An 8,278-nucleotide genomic window follows, 5' to 3' on the forward strand; every position below is an offset into this window, starting at 1 on the left:
CCCCGCCGAGCAGGGAGCCCGATGCGGGACTCGATCCCGGGACTCCAGGATCATGACCTGAGCCGAAGGCAGTCGCTTAACCAACTGAGCCACCCAGGCGCCCTGCCGATGTTTTTTAACAAATCAGATCAACTGCAATTCTAGATGATTTGTAGTTAATTCCAATTTCAGCTAGCTATTTTTTTTTTTTGTGGATTAGTTTTTCACCTAGGTAGCTAAACAGACTGTATTTAGCTCTAGTTTACAAAGATTCTAACAAAGCCACTTGCTATCAATGCGGGGGTTCCCTAGAGCTCACCACACTATCATACCATTGAAAGACAACTTATCAACTCGTGTACGAGTGTTTTACACCTCAGGTGCTTGAAAAGCTCTACAGGCACTTTTCTTTTCCTTTTTCCATTCATTCATTCAAGCATGCATGCGGTATGTCAGATTCTGCTGCTAGAGGTTGCATGATCAATGTCCCTTACAGGCTCTCCTGCTTCCGATACGCTGTAGGTTGAAGGTTAGTCACATTCTTTCCGAAATTAGTGAATTTAGCTTTTTGTTGTTGTTGTTCCTCCCCGGGGCTCCAGCCTGCTTTCTTTGAAGGGAAATGGTCAAGGTTTCACTTGGCTTTTTCACACCTCTCACTCTCCTTCCTGTACACGGCAAGTACTCCAAGGTTACCGCTATTGGAGGACCTTTTGCTGGCAGTGGTACAGACATATGGCTGGGGAATCTCTAAGTCAAAGAAATCATCAGACTTTGCTGCTGAATTACCCAAGAAGGGATGGGCAAGAGAGGAGGGGCAGACATGACTAAGAAGAGAGACATGAGAAAGCTAAGAGCACCATCAAGGTGAAGAAAAAGGCGAACCGTGGCCTGACCACCCTTGAGGGGCATGCTGGGAAAGGAGGAGACTGGCATCTTTTGGGGACCCACCTGCCAAGGGGCTGTGTGCCAAGAGCCCAGCCACAATTTCATGCTAGGCCTGCGGGCCTGGCCTACATCTTTGTTTGGCTGTTTGGATCTAGCTTCCTTCTTTGGACAAATACAATTTATGTCCACTAAAGAAAAGCTTGCTATGCGTTTTCTCTCCATGCTTTGGAAAGTTACCAAAACCGGAAAAGGAAAATCCTATAAATCTCTGCTCATCCAGATCTTTCTTGTTCTGAAAAGAAGCCCAGCACGAGTTTCCCATCAGGGCAACCTTCTCTAACTCCTCCAGCCCACACTGAGTTCTCCCCGAGAGCCCCGATGGATTCACGGCCGAACCACGAAATTCAGTCATTAATCATCCTCCACCACAGAGGGGCTGTGGAGGCAGGAAATCCCAGGACACCCTGGAGGCCAGGATACCCGGAGAGCTGGGTCCCGGGCGGGCTCTTCTTCTCCCACACCTCAAGTCGTGTGCAGTCTCTCTTTTCCCATCTGCATCCCCCAAAACACGGGCTGAGTAGCTGTACGTTGACTTGAGGCTCTAAGACTACATGCTCACGCATTGCTTTCTCATGGCTGGTTTCAAGTCACAAGAGCAGAAATTGTGTTTCAAATGGCTTCTTCTTCCTCTTCACATGGCATCCCAGAGCTGGCGTGCAGTACTTTGTCTACTCTTTCTGGAATGTGCTACACGTCAGACATTGTGCTGCGTGCTCACTGGCAGGTGCCACAGACACGCTGACCATCTGCAGAGCATTCAGTGATTCTCCCAATCTGACCAGCATCGGAATCTCCTGGAGGCTTGTAAGAATGCAGATCACTGGGCTGCGCTTTCAGGGTTTCTGATTTTATAGGTCTGCCGCCCCAGATTTGTATTTCTGACAAGCGGCCGGCTGATGCTGATGCTGTCGGGTGAGAGAACCACATTGTGAGAACAGGTTTGTTCTCACAGGGGTGCTACCTTAGCCAGGTGTCCTTATACTAACCGCTGCCATCTATCTGAACGCCTCTTAAGAAAGGGTCACCCTCTGTTTGAAAAAAAAATGTCTTGAGGAGCCTGCTTGGTGGGGTGAGACCCTTGGGATGTCAGCCAACGTCAAGATATCAGGAAGGGGAAGTCACTCCTCAGGAGACAAGGCATGGAGTTGGGGAGGTTTGCTCCCAAAGGGAGACTCATGAAGAGCCGAGAAGGGAGGCAGGAGAAAAAGGACCAGGGGAGGTGGGGGACCAGGCTCTCCTGTGAAAGATTTTGTGTCATGCTGTAAAACCTGTCTTAAAAAAAAAATTATTTTGATTCCAGTATAGTTAACATACAGTGTTATATTAGTCTCATGTGTACAATATAGTGATTCAACAATTCTATGCATTACTCAGTGCTCATTATGATAAGTGCACTCCTCATCCCCTGTATTTCATCCGTCTCCCCACCTACCTCCCCTCTGGTAACCATCTGTTTGTTCTCTATAGTGAAGAGTCTGTTTTTTGGGTTGTCTCTTTTTTCCCTTTGTTTTGTTTCTTAAATTCCACATGTGAGTGAAATCATGATATTTGTCTTTCTCTGACTTATTTCGCTTAGTGTTGTGCTCTCTGGATCCATCCATGTTGTTGCAAGTGGCAAGATTTCATACTTTCTTATGGTTGAGTAATATTCCATTGTAGATATATACCACTTCTTTATCCATTCATCTATCCATCTAGGGTTGCTTCCATAATTTAGCTATTATAAATAATGCTGCAATAAACATAGGGGTGCATATATCCTTTTGAACTAGTGTTTTTGTATTCTTTGGGTAAATACCCAATAGTGTGAGTACTAGATCATATGGCTCTATTTTTAATTTTTGGGGAACCTCCATAGTGTCTTCCAGAGTGGCTGCACCAGTTTGCATTCCCACCAGCAGTGCTTGAGGGTTCCTATTTCTCCACATTCTTGCCAACACTTGTTGTTTCTTGTGTTTTTGATTTTAGCCATTCTGACAGGTGTGAGGTCATTGTGGTTTTGATTTGCATTTCTGTGATGATGAGTGATGTTGAGCATTTTTCCTGTTTATTTGCCATCTGTATGTCTTCTTTGGAGAAATGTCTGTTCATGTCTTCTGCCCATTTTTAAATTGGATTATGTTTTTTTTCTTTTTCTGGTGTTGAGTTGTCTAAGTTCTTTATATATTTTGGATACTAATCCTTTATCAGATATGTCATTTGCAAAACCTGTCTGTATTCCCTGTCTCTGCCCTACTGATCCTCCCCAAATCTTCAACACAAATAAGAAGGAATTCAGGGGAAAAGAGACCATGAGAAGATTCTGGAAAACACAAGAATCCTACAGAGGGTCTCAAGGCTCCACAGATGGCAGGACTGGAATTCATGATGGCACTGGAGCCCGTCTTGCCCAGCATTTCAGGGGTGGGAGAGCTTCAAGGGCATCTGGGTTACTCCATGGCTGAAAGCCAAGTTTTCCATGCGTTCTTTCAGACCTAGACAAGCATTTATTTTATTTAATATTTTAATTTTAAACATTAGGTCTTTAAAGAAAGAATGGACCTGAAATTCCATTAATATGGCTCTAATCACAATGATATCCTATCGCAGTAGTGCAATGAATTTTTTCAAACTTACAGTGTTCTTTGATCTTCACCAGATCTCTGATCTTGTCAGAGAGCAAGGGCTGGTGTTAGTTTGACATTTCTATTGGGAAACAGAGGCAAAAGAGATGAGCCATCAAAGCACGGTTTAGAGTGCAGTTCTCATGACAGCAGGTCCAGGGAGCATCCCCCAAGGTGACCTGGGGCAGGGCCTTTGTTCTTTGCACCCTATTTTCCTCTCCAATGAGCTAGCTACAGAGTTCAATTCTAATTCTGAGAAAAATCAACATTTAGAATAGCATTTTGGAATATTCCAGGAAGGAGGTTAAATCATTTTGTCCTTAACATCTGAGTCTCAAATCCAGAGCCTTAGCTTTTTCCTTTAAAATCTGCATGTCGTTTGCCTGCAGGAGGGAAGTAGGGAAAAGAGTGATCACACTTCACTCTCTCTCTCTCCATTTTACAGCCACATGTTATACTCTGATATAAATCTTGTAGCTAGAATATAAGATGTTCACAGCCAAATCCCTCCATTTTTTGGCAACACAGGCTCCATCTGTCTTTATGGTCGACAAACAAATCAATTTCATTCTAAATCAAAATGAGGGGTTTCCTAGGCAGCTGTAGGGGCTTTCCAGCATTGGCCCAGGAGAATTCTGGGATGGGCAGGACCCAGAGGCCCCTCCCACTTAACTCATCTTTTTCAGGGACCATCTCTAGTCAGGTAAGGTCAAGTTTATTCATTTCTTTTCTTTTTTCTTTTTTTTTTTTTTTAAGATTTTATTTATTTATGTATTAGAGAGCGAGAGAGAGAGAAACAGCATGAGAGGGGAGAAGGTCAGAGGGAGAAGCAGGCTCGCCGCTGAGCCGGGAGCCCGATGTGGGACTCGATCCCAGGACTCCAGGATCATGACCTGAGCCGAAGGCAGTCGCTTAACCAACTGAGCCACCCAGGCGCCCTATTTCTTTTCTTTTTTTAAAGTATTTATTTGAGAGAGGAGAGAGAGTGCACGTATGAGCGGGAAGGGCAGAGGGACAGGGAGAGAGAATCTGAAGCAGACTCCCATTGAGGGGGGGGCCTATCTCCCGACCCTGAGATCACAACTTAAGCCGGAACCAAGAGTTGGCAGCTTAGCCAACCGTGCTACCCTTGGACCCCAGGTGAGGTCAATGAGACTCCTTAACAGGGAGGAGGACAAGATCCCACCCTTGGCCAAGAGGGGTTTGTGGTCCAAAAGAGGAGCAGCTTCTTGTTGCGGGACGGGAGTACCAAGAGGGGCCTTTCCTCTCTCCCCCTTGGCTCCCTAATGTGCCAGATTCATTTCCTTCTTATTCATTTCCTGCCCTTAAGTGAGGATCTCTGCTTCACAGAAAACAGTGCTAAGCGGTAGGGACTGGAAGCAGCCTGCCCTAGTTAGTAAGCAGGTGGCAGAGTCAGGATTCGAACTCGTGTTATGCCAAGCCCATATCCTATGCTAGTCCATCCACTGGTTCCTCAAAGCCTGCCTGTGAGAAAATAAGAATGAGTGACTTCTTTCATAAATATAAATTCATGTCTTTTTAATTTGAAGACTATGTTCTTAGGGTTTTTTGGGGGGGGTGTTAAACTGTCCGTTTTTTTTTTTCTCTCAAAATCATAGTGGTATAGAGTAATTCTTTCCTCCTCTTCCTCCTTTCTTCTCCTTTTTTCTTTTTGTTTTGACTTGACCAAGATGAAAAACCCCTGGCCATTCTATTTTGGTTCCATGTTTCCCTTCTTCTTTTTTTTTTTCATGTTACATAAATTCCCGAAGCCTGGGACCCCTGCTTAATCCCAAGTAACTCATCAGAGTTTAAGAATAGCTCAGCTCTGACGTCAGGGCCACCCCCGTGGTCTCGGTGTCGCGCTGGAACTGATGTAGGAGTCACTGCCGCAGCGCATTTGGTTCCCAGGCGACGCTAACTTGAACTAGGACTACTGAGGATGTCTCAGTGAGAGGTCATCCCTTCCCTAGGCTGAAACTTCTTTCTCCTTTAAGATTTCCGCTTTCTTCTCTGGATTCTCCAAGTATCTGGTTTCTTGCATGGCTTGAATGTGCAAATCGGCCCAGATTCTTCGAAACCACTTTTATTCCGTTTTCTACACAGTTAATTGATCATGGTGAAGCCTGAGCACGTTCGTTCTATTTCAAGCGTTCTGCTAATTTTGACAAGCGATGGGAAATTATATGGGGCCGCGTTAAGAAGTGACAGCCACCTTACCCTTGAACGAAGCGCTGCGATCGGGACCCAGGGAGCAAATCTGCAGCTTGATCGGCAAGCTCCCCATGCTGACTTCACATTCCATGGTGTTAATCAGCCGTGGGACAGAGCTGCCAGTGACCCCGCGACTTCTTTGAACGCCGTTCCCCGTGGACTCAGGGCAGCTGCGAGCCGTGCACTCCCTCGGTCTCAGAGCCACGTCTTCAAATACCGCCCTGTCTGCACCATCCCGGCTTCGGGCCCCTGGAGGGTCTCTCGGCTCCGAATCCTTTAATTTCCTTTATGGACGTAGTAAATCATTCTACACACCACTGAGCAGGGGAAAAGCCCGATTTATTAGACCTACCTGCTTGGTTCTTATAGAGTAAGATTCCCACATTGAATGATTTTCTCTCTTCCAGTTTTTGCTTTTCATAGTTTTGAATGCTTAAGTAAAAGATGTCTGGAGTATCCCTCAGCAGCTGAGCAGGGCAGTGCTGGTCCTGTCAGGCCTCTAGCGACAAGCTACTGTCACTTCTCTCTCTCTCCAGCTTATTGCACCTTCCTCTTTCCCACGGCATCTCCCCCACTCTTCCGCCCCGCCAAATAAATAAATAAATAAAATCTTAAAAAAAAAATCTATATAGGTCCCTGATTTTGATATGGTAAAATAAGCCCAAATGCAAATGGCAGTTCAAGTGTGGATGTATATTTTGGGCATTGTGCCCTCTAATACCTGAGTGTATGTGCTACTCATTTCTTGTTTCTCATAACTAACGAGTCCAGTTTTTACCCAAATGAACTCACTCTTGTGAATTATAAGCATCACCTAAAAGAGAATGTATTTTCCCAAAAGCCAAAAAAGTTGAAGAATTTAGAATTCCTTGGTCTCCAAATTAAGACCAACAATATCTCTTGCTCTTTGATCTTTCTTTTTCTGAGGGGAACACGACTTTGATACAGAAGTGTTGATGAAAGACGCCTAGAAGAAACCATTAACCTTAATGAGTTAAAACATGGTGATCGAATTTACTTTGCTTTATATTTGGTTTTTTACTCCTTGCATCCTTTTTGACACTTAAGAAATATGTGGATTCCCGGAACAGAGTAAAAGGAGACTCATAGGGAGGGAAGTAGACAAGCACTCCCTATTGTACATTATCTAGGTTTTTCTCCCCTTCCATTTGCATTTATTGAAGCGAGACAATTGTAATGCAGAATGGTATTTAGGATCTTGTTTTCCTGGCTGCCTGGTTAGAAAGTGACCACAGGTCCTTTAGGAGCTGCTCCGATTATTAGTATAGTTGGAATTAGATTCCTAGATTGTTTTCTTCAGTCTCTGAAAGGGAGCAGAGACTGGGAGTCTCTTACTCCAGCTACATCATGAAAAGCCACTTAAAGCAACTCAAATAGAAATTAGTGATTAAAAATCTAAACAAAAGCAGCTTTAAAAAAATACTTCTCTTTCCTGATTTCTGGAATAGTTTACTTGAAATTTACCCTGAAATTTTAAGAATTGTTTAAACAAACTGAATAGCTAACTAAAGCCTACCCCAGTTCAATGATCTTTTGTCATGTCACCTTGTTTTATTTTAGTTACAATATTTATCATTATCACATTATCTTGCTTGTTTGTTTATCTGGGAAAGAAATGGAATCCAGGAAGGAAAATGGAAACTGAGTACCTTTTCGGCCTAGAATGTTAGATTCTTGAGATCAGAGACTTTATCTTGCTCACTGCTGAGTCTCTAGGTTTAGCACAGCACTTCGCACATAGTAGGGCTTCCATAAGTATGAATGAATGAATGAATAAATATTTCCATCTGCAATAACTTTCCCAGGTAAATTATTATTATTATTATTATTATTGTTATTATTATTATTTTGCTATTACACAACAAAGTTGCATAAATAATTTGGATACTGAGCGAAAAAAATTAAAGTGGGATAGGCCTGGGGTGCCTGGGTGGTTCAGTTGGTTAAGCATCTGCCTTCAGCTCAGGTCATGATCTCCGGGGTCCTGGGATTGAGCCCCGCGTTGTGTTCCCTGTTCAGTGGGGAGTCTGCTTCTCCCTCTCCCTCTGCCTCTTCCCCCCCGCTCATGCTGTCTCTCTCTCAAATAAATAAACAAAATCTTTAAAATAAAATAAAATAATAAAATAAAAAATTGGGATAGGCCTAGGGATCAAGAACCCAGCGCCCAGTGGCAACATCTATGTATAAACTTTTGGTTGGAAATATTGGATTACATTCAGTGTCCATTTGTTGTGTGATAAGGTGACTAAATTTTTATGACATACTAATAGTCCTAGAGTTGGTTATTAAATAGAAGGCTATTTTGTGAGATAGCAATATTCGGCCTGAAAATACCCAATTAGTGAATAAAGAAAATAGAAATAGGGCATTTGACATAAAATAGGCAATTAAAATGATAGAAATGCAGTTAAGTGACATTTGAAGGCTTTTTAAAAAAAATCAATCACTGGCAACTATTTTTCAAAACCTTTCTTTCTTTCTTTCTTTCTTTCTTTCTTTCTTTCTTTCTTTCTTTC

This window comes from Neomonachus schauinslandi, chromosome 8 (assembly GCF_002201575.2).
Source record: "Neomonachus schauinslandi chromosome 8, ASM220157v2, whole genome shotgun sequence".
NCBI lineage: Eukaryota > Metazoa > Chordata > Mammalia > Carnivora > Phocidae > Neomonachus > Neomonachus schauinslandi.